General features: G+C 37.3%; 1 long non-coding RNA gene and 1 pseudogene across 3 annotated transcripts; both read right to left on the bottom strand.

Annotated features, from left to right (window-relative positions):
* Positions 1-22: 22 nt before the first annotated feature.
* Positions 23-8,535, bottom strand: LOC113347802. Of its 3 annotated transcripts, none has more exons than XR_003359256.1 (8): positions 8,156-8,535; positions 7,626-7,817; positions 4,971-5,417; positions 4,220-4,782; positions 3,990-4,088; positions 1,235-3,891; positions 355-564; positions 167-256 (listed from the first exon to the last, which is right to left on the bottom strand). It is a non-coding gene; the product is annotated as an uncharacterized LOC113347802 (long non-coding RNA). The 3 variants fall into 3 exon arrangements; XR_003359254.1 differs by having other exon boundaries at positions 8,283-8,535; XR_003359255.1 differs by having other exon boundaries at positions 23-564; positions 8,283-8,535.
* Positions 8,536-9,879: 1,344 nt separating this feature from the next.
* Positions 9,880-10,892, bottom strand: LOC113351171 (annotated as a pseudogene).
* Between the last annotated feature and the right edge of the window lie 6,154 nt (positions 10,893-17,046).

Genomic DNA, 17,046 nt, shown 5'->3' with positions numbered 1-17,046 from the left:
AACAAGAGTAAAAGATGTATAATTCACAATTGCCTATCCTCTCATTTACAATTTCAAAAGTTACAAAATGAAAGACAATGACAACTTAATCAAGAGAACTTCTATTTGACTGTTGAAAATAACCAATACCCTCCAAAGTCAAACTTGATTCTCCAAATAACCAATACCCTCCAAAGTCAAACTTGATTCTCCTCTTACTTTAAAATTTGGTGTCGAAATGGTTTTCTCTAGCTTCTTCCGCAGCATGAGCAACAACCTAATCCAGCCGATGTGACAATGTTGTATTAACAAGAGTATATGAATCCAAAGGCATCACAAAAATGAAATTCAGCACTAGTACGTTTTGATTTCTACCTCTTTGTAGAAAAGTAAACTTATTGGTCTATGAGATGAGTTAAGCCGATACTCCAAGACTTTCAATCAGCAGAAATATCTTTAAACTTTAATCAGCAGTTCATCCTTCGCCAACCAGTACAAGGTTGGACACCAACTAAGAGACGGTTATGAATCACCTTTAGATGCTCAACATATACATAAGTACATCTTCCCTCAGCTATCCTGTGCCTGTGCAGAAGCATAATAAGATGTTAAGCCAAACAGACTTGGATATTGAGTAGTGGTGTGTGCGTATTCCGACTGATAACCAATGCGTATCAACTGTAGCAATACCCAAACCACACATTTGACGAAACATAACCTAGTACTACCAAATCAACTATTTTAGGAGGCCTATTCCTCAAGTACTCTGTCTTGATCATGTCCTCGAATACGATTACTGCTTGAATCATATGAAAGATGAAAACAAACTTTTACTTAATAATGGCAAGATGGAAAAGTGAAGAAATGTTATTCATCAATACACTTGCAGAAAAAAACATATCGCGATAATACATACACATTATCGGTGTCAAACTAGAGCTCTCCTGAAATGTAATGTAATAGTAAAAATTGCTACCAATATCTTTCCAATGGTGATTAAAATAGTATGAATTGCTCATCTATGGCCAAGTTTCTATATATTATGTAAATTCTATTCTACAGCACTTAGTACGTTTCTTATAATACTGTATATTCATGGTGGTAACTAACGCAATCTGCTAATGACACAAACTGGAATGGAAATTGACCAGTGGTTAAGAGAAGACGTAATGAAAGTTCTTTGAAACTGTGATTATAACCTAGTCCTATAAAATCAATTATTTTAGGAAGAAATAAAGGAAATAGACAAGCTCACCTCAATTACTGACTCCGCAGATTTAGTAAATGCACGCCAAACAGAACCTTTTAGTGAGTCAGACTTTAGTGGCCTGAGTGCTTCTTCTGGAAGAGCAGCATCCATATAGAGTAAGTTACTCTTGAGCTGCCTTAAAATTGGAGCAACCTTTCCCACCACATGCCTCAATGAACGTTCAGGCACTGCACAGCTGGGACCCTTAGGCGCTGGAGTTTTCTTCTTTGAAGATTCTGGATCTTTCTTGTTTGAACTTTCTTAAACTGATACCTTGGCTCTTGGCTGTTCCTCCTTGAGACCGTTCTTAACACTTCATTTTGCGGAGTCTGTGGGATTTTTATCAACTGATACAGTCTTGTTTTTCTGTTGACATACCTCCTCCATAATGTTACACCTAGTACCTTTTTCAGCTTCTTTCCGTTGGACAATGTTCAAAATTAGTGTTGGATCATGGAGATACAGAGATGTGGATGGGACAAGGGATGGAATCCCATCTGAACCAATGAGTCCTATTCCTTTCACTAATTCCTTGTTGGCCTCATCGTGATGAAGTTTTTTTAATCTCCTCCAGGTAACATGGACAAACCATTTCCTTCTTTTGAAATTTTATCACTCTAGAACGAGTGTCTAATTTTCCACTCTTTGATGCCTCAATTCTGCTTGTTTCACATGCATGCTCCTCACGGTTGGTGCTTACTTTCCTTTTCCCTTTTGTGTGATCATCAGTTTCCTTGCTTTCATCACTGGATGGTAATTAGGAGTTGCATTTCCCATTATTATGCCCTCGAGTTCCGATTTGGTGCAAGAGGTCTGATGGCAAGTAAGGGGTCTGGAAGGCCAGACCAGTTCTAGCATTCACACCTATATATTTATCATCATAAGTTGCTTTCAACTTCCTAACCCGCCTCTTAGGGATGATATCAGAGATTCGGAGGTTTCTGGCTCCATGCATGGACCATACATACATCACTGAAGCTTAGGTTGCAAGAGAGGTTCCACCCTTCCCCCCATCAAAAGACCTCAACCCAGTTGCCTGTCATCAAGTATAGGATTTCCAGCTTGTTGAGAGGACTAAGACTTCAACCTGTGCATCTGCAGAATCGATTCCTTTAACTCTCTCTTTCTCTCTCTCTTGGATCGCTACTATTCTACATCAGAATCATAGTAGACCCATGACGAAAACCCAATAACAGCTGGGTAGCTGGTAGATGTACCTCGGCTCGCTGTGTTTGTTTGATTCACTACTTTTAGAAGCCTTATCTGGGAAAAGACTTTCAAGCACAAGATTGCCATCCTGAACTGAAAGACAAATCTGTCTTTCGACCATCACTATCTGCAGCCAAACACTGGTTTCTACTTCCTTTACAATGATCCTCTTCCCAAATGACCAATTAGAATTTTATTCACATTGTTGGAATCATTTTCCTCGGCAACATCACCAAGCTGAATCATACCAGAGAAGGGTGTGCAGAAGTTGCAACTATTATTCAAAGTTGGTGTTGACTCATACTCCTGCTAAGGTTCAGAAGCATACTGGCAACTGCTACTTTTCCAGCTTCACCAACTACATTAAACATGAATTTGCTCTCTTTTGTGAGGACTTCTTCTTTATACTTTATGCTTCTCATTTTTATAGACAAAGAACGCAGTTTCTGCTGCCCATCAGCTGACATTTCGGCATATTGATCAAGGTGTTCATAAACAATGGCCGAGCCCAACACTTGGTCGCTCAAAAATTACAGCAAGAAGACCCTCTACATCAACAAAAAAAGTGAATTAATACCACATAAGTATCCACAAAAGGCCCTAAGCACATCTACCAGAAGAAGGAAAAATGTATATTTATTAAATAACATAACATTCTTTTCAACTTTCTGAGTTGCCTAAACCGTTTTGATCAAACAATTCAGGACTTATATTCGACGCTTTATTATTAACATCTGAAAAAATCCATCTTTACTATTAGTAGAAAACAACATGGTGTAATCGATAACAAAATCTTTTACTGAGAAGTGAGAACCAAGCAAAAAGGTTGACGATATCGGTTTCTATTAACAAGGAAGGTCGTTTCTGAAAGGTAGAGCAGACAGTATCACCAACGAAAAGATCCTTTCAACAATTTCGGGGAATTGAATTGCTAATTTTCTAAAACTAGATAAGAAGTTACTTGTAGAAATAAATAAAACAATCTTGATTATGTAATGGGGCAATAATGACGTGGCCTACAAAAGAAATTATTAGCAATGAACAGATATAGGACTATCCGGGATTCAGCTTCATAACAAACTTGAGAATATATGCAAATAAGGTGTCACGAATACACCTCCTCCAGGCTATAGTTCCAATACTCTTTTTTCTTCCATAGAAGCCGCTAACTTGTTCATTGTCTCTGAGAAAATACAAGTTCCTTCACCTTGATATCTCTTCCGCTTGCGATGATGAATGACGTGAGTATCGGGTGGTGCCTTTACTTAACTACTTTTATGATACTCAGAATCGCAATGATCACACAGTAACACAGTTTCATCACTTTTGTTGATGCCACAGAATCTGCAGACACCACAGGAAGCTCTAGGGATCTCCTTGCACAAAGAAGCTCATTGATTTCCTTGATGCGGCGCTTAAGCATGCCCCTTAATTTTCTGTACGAGATAAAGCACCTGTATGGTAGAATTTACCGTAAAGTAAATTTACAAGGTAATACAGGAAATAGATGTACAGGTGCATTAAGAGACTGAGCAACGGAAAATAATCACACCTCTTCTTCACACAGCAACTCAAAATCTCCAGATAATTGCTCAGCGAAAAGCATCAAATCTGGCTGGTCTCCATAAGCAGTGCGTATGTTGTGCCAAGCCTGATAAATGCAGATATATTGGTAACAATATATGTTAGAACCGAGAACTTATCCTTCGAATTTCTGCTCGACACGAGACTGATGAGCTTTGGTGCCAAGTAACACAAGAAAGAGGACGGGAATCAACATACCTCACATACAACCTCCAGAAAAGCTTCATAAGATCCAGCGCAACCTACTGCTAACCTCAAATCAATGATTTAAAAATCCAATGCAAGAGATACCATTGCACGATATCCAGGAATGCCATCATCCTCATTAGCATAAGGGTTTAGTGAGGTTGTTCTTGTTCCAAGCAAATTGCAGAGTGTTTTTTCCTCATCTTCAAGAATAGTATGGCGCAATAGATAACGACATTTTTTCATGACAATATCAGACATTGTCTTGACACGCCTTTCCTCTTTTACACCACAGGTTTCCTCTATGAAACTTCGTCAGCCACACATGTCAACACCGAAACACTAACGCATCAGGTATGACCGATGCAGAGTAAGGACATTGTCCGACCTTGAAGATTGGTCCAGAGCTTCCACCATTTAGTACATCACACAAAAAGAGATCTGGTTAACTTATTATGCCTACTAGATCTGTAACAAACAGGAAAGATACGGCTCCTATCATGATATGATGGTCGAGAATCATCCTTCCCTTAACAGGTAAGGAAGAGATCTTCAAACTGAACTGGAAGTCCATTCTGAAATCACAAGCAAAACCACGTATGATGAGCTGAAAGAACTAGAACGAGCACAAAAGCATAACTAGGCCACCATGATAACGTTACAAAAAGGAACTGAACAAAGTACCAGTAACCTAGTTTCCATTGGATTACGAATTACAGGTGGAACGTATTCATAAAAAGGATAAGAAGAAAATGCATCTCACATTAGGTCGATCGACTCACAGCCACCGTTTCCCCCCTGTCCTGATTCCTTAACTTTTGCGATTCTCCCAAGATTGCTGGCATGAGGTTCCAAAATCTCAACATCAGAAGAAAAATCCCCACTTTGAATATTTCTCAGAGCTTCTCGGTTATCTGCAGAACCATTGGTTCTTGAATGTCTAGCAAGCTCCTTTATTCTGGGTGAATTGAAGGAATTAGTATTCCTAAATCTTCTCATAGGAGTGGGGTTCAAATCTGCATTGTCAAAACTCGTACTCATATTCAGTTCGCGGCTTAAGAACCTTTCAGAAGCTAATTTGTTGAGGTGTGAATTTATGCCAGATTCTCTTCGTACACAAAACCTGGCACCTGGATGCCACAAGATCAGATATTTCACAGGAGTACTGTGCAGAAAGCCACTAAAAGTGGTATCTCCCAGAGTATGCATCCTACAAGCGCAACAAGACGAATTAAACTTATGAATTTAAAGATTAAGCAATTAACAGCGATATCAACCAAAGTCATGCAACAGCCAACAACAGATTTTACATGAACTAACTGCTAGGGATAGAAGAACTAGTGATCTCCTAAATCTTAATAGCTGAATATGATTTCTTAAAATATCACATTGCATTGTGAAACAGGAGCCGCAGTTTACAAATAACGTCAGCTGTTCTTGTATGCTAAATCAGTCATTGCATATTCCCAGCGGTATTAGCCAAATGGAAAATAACACACACTGTGAGAAGCCATCTAATCACTAATTGCAGTTGCAACTTATAATTCAATGTGTAAGTTGTTAAGAAGAAACCTAGGTGCACACTTGATGGGCTAAGACCAACCATGTAAAACAATAAGTATAGCAATTTAACAGATTCAAGATCCTAAAACATTAGGGACTGCACCACATACACAATATGTGTACCATACCAATCAAAATTCAAGAGAGCCCATGACTAGATCCTTGAACAAAATTTCAAATCTTATGATTATTGGGCGATATCTATAATGCTCCAATCGGTTACGCCCTCTAAACAAAATACTGAAATGAACATCCTTAATTCTAGGAAGAAGTCTCCGGTTTCGTGAAGTTTATTCATCTTTGTTCTCCCTGCTTAACCAGCCAAACCATTTTAAGCTTTACATTTTATCAGTTTCCTCATCGTTAGCCACTCAGTGTAGGACCTTCCCCTATTGTATGATCAACCCAAACTAATGGACTAATAGTTTCAGCAGAGGAGATACCTCCTGTTGCACCCATGATGTCTAGGCAAGGGTTCAATTTCAAAACAACCTAGAGCACGTACCAGCAAAAACTTTTCCTTGTTGTCAGCTTACGCATGAGCGCATGACAACTGCCAAAATGGCAGGCATGGGAATTATAGGGGTGACACCTAACTCGGGATAGTTTCTTGTTCATTTTCCTACAAGACAACCTCATGTTTAGCTAGAGTTGTGAATTACATAAGCATAAGGTGACTCTCGATGTAACATCATGTGTTTGATCATGATGAACGGATTAAGAATTCCACGTGAAGGCCCTTCAAATGTCTGGTGGTTAAAACTTGAGCCACATGAAAAGTAATATTAAAACATGGCAAATTAGAGTTATCTTCACTTAAAAATGCAAATATGCTTGAAATAATAAACAAGTATTTTATCGGTCATTTACCCCTTGAACAGGTTAATAGATTAACTTGATTAAGTATTGGTAAACCTAGAAGTTTTCACACATTCTGAATGTAGTTAAGTTAACATTCAGTAACGTGTGGAAAATGGGATGTAGCATGACAATAATCAGAGTTCTTTCTGCTAGACAGCAGACCCAATAAATAGTTTAATATATTAATCCAAGAGATAGATGATTTAATATTAGAGCCAAAATCCTTAGAAGATTATGGAATCCTGCTCCTTGGCAACCCTCATATCCTATTCATCACATCTCCCTCAAACACATCAAGGTTTTAGTGTTAGTTATTAATAACGTTGTGCTAAGCTTTTAGAGGTTGTGTCTCCCTAAGATGGAGTACTGGTTAATATGCCTAGAACCTAGCTGGAAGTGCTTGCTGCTAATCCTTTATCAAAATGCTCGAGCTTTCAAGAAGTTGTTGTTAACATCGCAAGCACCTAGAAATGTCCTACCTGCATGAGATCATGGAAACCCACTACAAACCCCACATATCCTGATTACTTTCCCCTCTTTTTAATGGATCAAGCTCTTAGATTTTTTAATGTTAAGTGTACATTGTACTAAGTCTTCAGAAATATGTGGTTCACTAAGGTGGAAGAACTGGTCTATAAGAGTCTATCAAAATGTTTGAGCTTTGAGGCTAAGCAGTTATAATGTTGCAAGCACTTATACAATGCCCTGTCGGCATGAAACATGCATATAACAACTTTGACTAATTTCTGCAACTAATGTAAGAGAAGGGAAAAAAAATTCTACTACTGGTATACAGTTTCATCTCCAAACTCATCGTTTTCAAACTGTTATATTCACATGGTATTGGCGGAATCTAATCATACTCCACTATCTTCCTCCTCAGCATGAGGAACAACCTAATCCAGCAGATGTGACATAGTCGTATTAAAAAGAATATATATGAATCCAAAGGCATCTTACAAAAATGAAATTCAGCATAAGTTTTGATTCCTACCTCCTTGAGGAAAGTGAACTTATTGGTGTTGCATATAAGTTAAGGAAACACTCCCAAACAACAGGTACCAAAAGCAGTTCATCCTCGGCAACAGTAAATGGTTGTAACACCAACTAATAGACAGTTATGAATCAGCTTTAGATGATCAACAACATATATACATAAGTCACGTTCCCTCAGCAATCCTGTGTCCTGTGCAGAAGCCAAATAAGATGCTAAGCCAAATAAATAGACTAGATGTGTAGTAGTGGTTTGTGTGTTTTATGAGGTGCAACGTTGATTACCAATGTGCAATACATGTGGCAATACCCAAACATTTGATGAAGCAAATCCTAGCATGCATTAGATCACTTCATAGTTCAAAATCCACAGATATTCTTGTTTAAGGTAAGCCCAGAACTCAAATCTAGCAATTCAAATCTATGTGTAGCTATGAGTAGACTCGAAGGAAAGATTTTAATTTACACTTGAAGTATAATTATGAAACCGAAAATAGGTGTATTTACAGTTGTAATGCTATTCCTATATACCTCATCAAAATGCAGATCTGCTGTTCAGATTAATCACAATAAGAAGATGACAACCACCATCCGAAATATGAATTCAAATCAAATCCCTAAGATGGTTTCCAGTGGACAGTTCTAGCTTGTAACTTACTTCCAGGTAATTTGATGTTTATCCATCTTCTTCTTCCACAACATGAGCATCAACCTAATCCATAAGAAGCCATTTTGTGTTTTTGTTGTTTCCCACTGATTGATTAAGCTGATCTTGAGATGCTTTTCAATACATAGAGGAAAAGCTGAAAAATCCCCCTTGTATCGAAGCTCAGAACCAAAAAGAAAAGAAATCATCCTAGGATTTTCAAGTAACAGTAGTCTCACTGAGTTTTGGAGCGGAGATTCCTGAAATCCTAAAATGATGATTACTCTTTGAATTCCAACTTCGTTTATATCTAATGCGGAATTCGTATATGGGCTATTATGTCGTGGTCTTGGGCACCAACTCCAACTTTGTGAATAATAACCAGATGGCAGATGGATAAAATTTGAAGTTAATATTTTGGGAGATATATTCTTGTGACGAAGTTTTACATATCTACCAAAAATGAGTGTATTCTGATATATACTAAACTTCACAAGCTATTAATGTTTTAACTTAAACGGATAGAAATCCATTGTTTTTCAACTACTCATTTTCAAAGTAGTAAAAGGTGATATTATGTGTTTGGAATACTTGGATATTACACGTATAAAATGCTATAAAGAAATAGAATTCAATCCCAGAAATCATAAGGAAAAATATTGTGTACCGAAACTAACTTCTGGCTTTTTTAGTTATTGAAGTCGAAAAATAACTTCTTAAGTAGTACTCAAACAGGTTATAAGTGTTAGAGCAATGTTCGGTCGAACCCGCAAGTTTTGTTATCTCAAGCTTGTTGTCAAAGTTAGATGATCAAAACTATATCTTGATTTTTAGCACTACGGGAAAAATCATCATTGACGACACAAGATAAGAGTTGCAGTACCCCTACGACAACTCCATTTCACGCATTGTGGAACGGGGGTATTGTAGAAAGTCCAAGTTTTTCTACAATGGTTGACAAGTGTTGTAAAGGGTGATGTGATTCATGGTTCGACAATAGTTTGTCAATGTTGTGATTCTCTTTCGATTTTTTTTGATAACCTAATACAACTCTTGCTTGTATTGTAGAACAATCGTGGACAACATAAGTAGCATATCGTAGAAACATATGCAACAACAATTACCAGTATTATGAATAATATTTGCACATCACTTGTATGAAATGTCGAACTATCTTGGACAACGCAAACTTATGTTGTAAAGTAACTGTTTCATAGTCGAAAACTGGAAGACAACATCGATTAGTATTTTGAATACTACTATCATTACACTTCCTAGAGTTGTACAACTATACTGAACAACTCCTACTTATGTTGCAAGATTTGTTTTTACAATACCCTTCACAGTTGTAATATTTGAAGTAACAACTTCTGTTTTCTGTAAATGAATGTGTAACTACAACTTTTATTAGAAGTTGTGTGCATAAAACTATTTTGAAAAAAAAAAATTATAGCTGAAACTGGATTGCCGAAAGTATTTCACATTCACATTAACCTGCCAGTGCAATACACTTACATTCATTCAAGTTAACCTACTAGTGTTAACCACATACATTCAAAAAAATGGCAGTGATACAAAAGTTAAATTTTCTAAACACACTCCAAAAAGATTATGAAGATGTATATGGGAACACTAATCGATCCTTGGGCCATGTAATAAAACTTCCGACAGCATGACTAACATACTTGAACTCTGAAGTTGGCATGTAGACATAAGCATCATCCACATGAGCAGTAATCACACACTGTATGCCAGATCATAATGAATCTGGAAACCGGATCCCATTCAAGTTACTATGATTTGTGGGGGAACTGACATTTCTATTTCGGTAGGAGCCATCATTGAAGGCCTGACGAAGTCTTCTTCAACCTTAGGTTGGTGGATGGTAACATCAGGCAATGGAGTCATTGGACCATTCTTTCCTTTAGGATCCTAATCCAACATGTTCTTGACCTTGATGCCAGTAACACCTTGCTCAACAAAACAAACAACAATGAACTTTAAGTTAGAAGATGAACGGAATTTCCAGAAATAAAGAAAATATAACTCGGCACACAACAAAAGAAGTAAAACAGAAAAAAGGCGCTCTTTAGTAGGACTGGAGAGAATGATCAGAAAATATAGCACCGTTTCGACAATCAAACCAATAGGAAAATTATCTAATCATCACCTCATACTCTCCACTGTCTCACTCTAAACAAAAATGAAACAAACAAAAGTAAACCAAACAACAATTAATATACTAATGAAAGATACAGTTTAAGTTAGTAACAATAAATGGTGTAGAAACTGACCAGTCTAAGAAGGACGTGTCTAACGGCTGAATCAATGTACTCGTAAATTAGCTGACCAGAAGAAATCATGTATCCATCCTTGAACTTCATTGACTTTGCACGAGCTTCCCTAAGCTTTTCATTCACACTAACCTGTAACAATTACAAACTTGAAATTTATATCATATCAAGCAGAACAAAGGGTTAAGACTGGAATATACGAAAGAATAGTAGCAGATTGTACCTCGCAACCTTAGGCACCACTTTCCATAATAAATCTCAAAACACCATAGAAAGCCCTGAGCACAGAAATTGCATTAGTGATATATAATGAGATTTGATGATTCATAAATCAAAATTCAGGACCCTTCAATAGATTTAAAAAATACAAGAATATAATCAAAAAGGAAAAAGCCAGGTTCTGCCAACAAGAAACTGACATTACTGCACAAATGGCCGTAGAACATTCTAATAGTCGAAAATAATAAAAAAAACTGTAAGCATATATATGAGGGAATATGGCTACCCTAGCTGATAAACATGAAACTAAGGCATCATGAGCTAAATATCTTGGAAAAGCATAATTCATGTAGTCATCTTCCAACACAAAGTTGGTAACAAAGTATACCTATTTGCTTTATAGATGACACACAGATGTTCGTAATATTTAACAAACGACAGGGTAGAAAAGAGCAACTGCGATTCAATTAAAAAACAGACAGTGCCTTTCACTCTCTCCATTATTGTTGAAACCACGCGTATCAATACAAAATACAAGTTTAACATGATTCAAAAATGGCCGCAGAACAAGATGGTAAGTAAATCCCTTCTAAATGCTGGATAAAATCTTCAACAAAGCACAGTAACTTGACTAAAACATGAGACAACTTGTAATAATCTCAAGATTTCCAACATATATTTGGAAGTACTGTAAGCATACCTCCTAGTGTTCCCACACTTTCACACTTTCCCTATTAAGGAAAATTTAGGGAATGGAAAATTTCACAATTCAATTCATTCCACAATGTAAAATCTGAAGTGACATTATATTTATAACTGGTATCGTTTACCATCTACCAAATTCAAACAGTTTTATCTCATTCATATGGATGAGATACTCACCATAACCTTCTCAGTTTCTGCGTTAAAGTCGCGCAATTATAGGCTGGATATCAAACACCCTTGGTCAGCACTTCTAAAAACCACACAAGCACATACTTCACATCTTCAGCTTATTTGATTTGGTCTCATTTATAAATCCCCTGTGAAAATTGGTGCCTGAGAAGGTAGAAACCCCTGTGAAAATTGAAGTAGTAGAAATCCAATTATCAATCAGTTCATCTAAAATCAATAATAAACTTTAAAAAGAAAAGAAAAAAAAAATCAAACTTACATCAAGGGATAACTGAGAGCACAATTACTATTGTGCTGAACCCTATCATTGCAATTGAATCATGAGAAGATGGGGTATCAGTGTATTCGAATCCATCTCATCTTCTTAACAGCAACTGCAGCAACGATTTACATCTCGTCTTGATTTCAATCCGTAGTTTTGAAATCCGATAGATTTAAGGTGCAACTTGGGTTAGGGCTGAATTTCTCTATGGTTAGAGATGGTGAGCTAATAAGTACCGATATTCCATTCTCAGTACCACCATTTCAGCGTATAACCAGTACCACTGCCATCAACATTACATTCTTCCATGTCTTCTTGTTCATATCCTGCTGCTATAAACACTACATTACATCATCTTTCACAGCTTTAACCTTAATATCAACCTCTCTAGAGATTCTTGAACATAACCAAGCCCCTACTGCCTATTTCATATCCATCTCATTCTCTGCATCAAGTTAATATCCTGTAACAGCAACATTCCATTCCTGCACATATTTGACCATGGCTATCACTCAGCTCAAGTCCAGCACCAGACTCAGCTAACTCCATTATTTGTTTCAAACAACAACAACATTCCCTCAACATGCTCAAGTCGAACACCAGACTCATCTAACTCCATTCACTTCTTCATTTCTTCATCACCAGTTCTGTCATTTACATCCTGAATCTCCAAAACTTGTTGTTTTTGTTCTCAACTGATGGCAACAGTTAACACCACCAGTTACATTTATCTATAGCAGCAGCGGTCTTCAAAACTTCAATATCAAACCAAAACCATGAATATCAACATTATACTTCTTCATCTGAACCCTAACAACAAGCACAGAACCACACAATTACCACAAAACCCATCTTCTTATGATTGAAATCGAGCTCAGCTTCCCCTTTAATCAATTCAAATCTTCAAATCTATCACAGAATCATACATCCAACACAAACCCTAGCTCTGATTTTATCAATCCTCTAACAACATAGAACCCTAGTTCTTCATAAATTTGCTCATGTCTTCTATCTATCTGAGGGAATCAATCGAACCCATCTCTGTTTTCAGTTGAAGCTCAGAAACCCTCATTTCGATTTCCATCTCCTCCCTGAGTTCTTCATCTATGCTTGAATTAACTTCAAAAACTCTTGTCTTCTCTCAAACAGAACCTCACAGACCAATGATACCATTTACTGCCAGAATTCATCCAAATCACCCATAGAATTTCACTATTTCGGTTGTCAACTCAAACTCTACCCAGCTAAAACATCAACCATTCAACCACAAACTCATCGTCCCCAATTGAGCTCAGAGATTTTGATTTTTAAATCTAGGGTTTGTTTTTTTCAGCTCAACATTGAGATTCGGGGGGGTTTTATTTTTGTTTTGAAATCTAGGGTTCGGTTATGGGAATTTGGATGAGGTTCTAGATTGAGAAGAATATTTTGATGAATCGAGAACTTCTAGAGATGGAAGAATTGAGTTATGTGATGAACATTTGAAGGAAACTTGAGTTAGGGCCGTCGTTGATTGTTACCGGGAAGAAATTTGGTTTTGTGTAACTTGAATCAGTGATGGGGTTGATTAGAATTTGGTTCAGCTCTGGATTTGATGAGCTGCTACTATTGACTGTTGTGGATTAGAGAAAGGGGGAGTTAAAGAGAGAGATTGAGAGAAGATGATGAAGAAGAGGGGTCGAGAGAAGAGCAGCGGTGGTGATGGAGCGCTGCCGTCATCTGTGGAGTAGAGGTGTACTTCAGCGGTGGTGATTGAGAGAAAAACAGATAGGAATTGGGTTCAAGTGGTTGAAGGAGGGTTATGCTTCGGAAAAGAAAGAACGAAGAAAAGAGTGAATCTGAATGAAAATGATGGACGGTTGAGATTGTATTTGAGATGCTCATACGGATTAAGAAAAGATCTTGATGGTTGAGATTGTATTTAGGATGCTCATGCGGATTGAGAAGTATGTGTTTCATTTTGTGCTAATACGAGCTCATGTATTCGGTTTGATTATCAACCTTCGACACGAAAAAAAATCCAAAAAAAATATGAATAAATGTAGCACATTCTTATCGACATTTTGATATAAAAAATCCAAAAAATGTATAAGAATAAAGTTGAAAAATAATAAATCAATCCGATAATTGGTGTGTTTCTTTGTGCTTTTGTGCTTTCTCTTTGTGCTTCCGGTTTGAATTTCGACTAGTTACATAGGTCATGAAGTAATTTTGACTAGTCATACATGTCATGAAGTAGCTTTAGTTCACATTAATAACATGATATATCATCGAAATCGATAAATATGAAGCTCAATGTCGATTCAAACTTCAAATGTGGTATAACGACATACAAACTATGAACCAAGAAGCTCTGAGAGGGTTCTGACTTCAAACTTAGCATGATACATCATCAAAATCGATAAATATGAAGCTCAATGTCGATTCGAACTTCAAACTTGGTATAATGGCATATAATCTATGAACCACGAAGCTCTGAGAGGGTTCTGACTTCAAAATTAGCATGATACATCATCGAAATTGATGAATATGAAGCTCAGTGTCGATCCAAACTTCATGTTCGGTATAACGACTTACAAACTATGAACAAGAAGTCTGAAAGTCCACAAAAACGATGAATCCAACCATTTACTGGTAAGATTCCATGGAAATATTCTACGAAACCTTAAACACACACAAAACTTGGTAAGAACGATGAATCCATCCATTTATAGGTAAGATTCCTTCGGAATATTCTACGAAACCTTAAACAAACCCTATTTCTACACATTGGATGCAAACCAGACTCCGAGATCGAAACCTGGAAGCGAGTGGACTACTCTAAGTCGGAAACTTGATAAGAACGATGAATCCATCGATTTACAGGTAAGATTCCTTCGGAATATTCTACGAAACCTTAAACAAACCCTATTTCTCCATATTGTATGCATACAAGGCTCTGAGATCGAAACCTGGCCGTGAGTTGACTACTCTAAGTCGGAAACTTGGTAAGAACGACGAATCCATCCATTTACAGGTAAGATTCCTTCCGAATATTCTAAGAAACCTTACACAAACCCTATTTCTGCATATATTGTATGCAAACCAGGCTCCGAGGTCGAAACCTGGCTGGGAGTGGACTACTCTAAGTCAGAAACTTGGTAAGAACGACGAATCCATCCATTTACAGGTAAGATTCCTTCGGAATATTCTACGAAACCTTATACAAACCCTATTTCTGCATATTAGATGCAAACCAGGCTCCGAGATCGAAACCTGGCCGCGAGTAGGCTACTCTAAGTCAGAAAATTGGTAAGAACGACGAATCCATCTATTTACAGGTAAGATTCCTTGGGAGTATTCTACGAAACCTTAAACAAACCCTATTTCTCCATATTGTATGCAAACCAGGCTCCGAGATCGAAATCTGGCCGGGAGTGGACTACTATAAGTCATAAACTTGGTAAGAACGACGAATCCATCCATTTACAGGTAAGATTCATTCGGCATATTCTACGAAACCTTAAAAAAACCCTATTTCTGCATATTATATGCAAACCAGGCTCCGAGATCGAAACCTGGCCGCGAGTGGACTACTAAGTCAGAAACTTGGTAAGAACGACGAATCCATCCATTTACAGGTAAGATTCCTTGGGTGTATTCTACGAAACCTTAAACAAACCCTATTTCTCCATATTGTATGCAAACCAGGCTCCGAGATCGAAATCTGGCCGGGAGTGGACTACTATAAGTTAGAAACTTGGTAAAAACGACGAATCCATCCATTTACAGGTAAGATTCCTTCGGAATATTCTATGAAACCTTAAACAAACCCTATTTATGCATATTGGATGCAAACCAGGCTCCAAGATCGAAACCTGGCCGCGAGTGGACTACTAAGTCAGAAACTTGGTAAGAACGACGAATCCATCGATCTACAGGTAAGATTCCATCGGAATATTCTACGAAACCTTAAACAAACCCTATTTCTGCATATTGTATGGATACCAGGATCCGAGATCGAAACCTGGCCGTGAGTTGATTACTATAAGTCATAAACTTGGTAAGAACGAAGAATCCATCTATTTACAGGTAAGATTCATTCGGCATATTCTACGAAACCAAACAAACCGTATTTCTGCATATTGTATGCAAACCAGACTCCGAGATCGAAACCTGGCCGGGAGTAGACTACTATAAGTCAGAAACTTGGTAAGAAGTAAGAACGACGAATTCATCCATTTACAGATAATATTCCTTCGGAATATTCTACGAAACCTTAAACAAACCATATTTCTGCATATTGTATGCATACCAGGCTTCGAGATCGAAACCTGGCCAGGAGTGGACTACTCTAAGTCAGAAACTTGTTACGAACGACCAATTCATTTACAGGTAATATTCTTTCGGAATATTCTACGAAACCTTTAAAAAAACCCTATTTATGAATATTGCGTGCAAACCAGGCTCGGAGATCGAAACCTGGCTGCGAGTTGACTACTCTAAGTCAGAAACTTGGTAAGAACGACGAATCCATCAATTTACAGGTAAGATTCCTTCGGAATATTCTACGAAACCTTAAACAAACCCTATTTCTCCATATTGTATGCAAACCAGGCTCCGAGATCGAAACCTGGCCGTGAGTGGACTACTCTAAGTCGGAAACTTGGTAAGAACGACGAATCCATCCTTACAAGTAAGATTCCTTCAGAATATTTTGCGGCTTAGTCACCTGAGCATTTTTTTTTGGACATTATATTTTGTTTCACAACTCTTATAAAGGGTTGTCTTAAAATTAGTATATTAAAGAACCACAAACTTGACAGAACTTGTGATAGTGTAGGATTGGTTAGTGGTGTAGACTTTCATGCAGGAGGCTGAGGATCAAATCCCCCCATCCTCATTTCTGCCAACGTTCTATATTTTTACTTCAACAATACTTATAAGTGTTGTTATGCATTTTTATTAAAAAAACAACCAAAACTTGTGAACTGTAAGGATGGTTGATGAGATAGACTTCCATGCAGTAGATTCATGTTTGAATCTCCCTTCTAATCTCATTTTTTCCAACATTCTATATTTTTACTTCAACAACACTTATAAGTGTTATTATACGTTTTTATTAAAA

This window comes from Papaver somniferum, chromosome 2 (assembly GCF_003573695.1).
Source record: "Papaver somniferum cultivar HN1 chromosome 2, ASM357369v1, whole genome shotgun sequence".
NCBI classification, from domain to species: domain Eukaryota; kingdom Viridiplantae; phylum Streptophyta; class Magnoliopsida; order Ranunculales; family Papaveraceae; genus Papaver; species Papaver somniferum.
The sequence above is the reverse complement of the archived record's forward strand: the minus strand, read 5'-3'. Positions and strand labels throughout refer to the sequence as shown.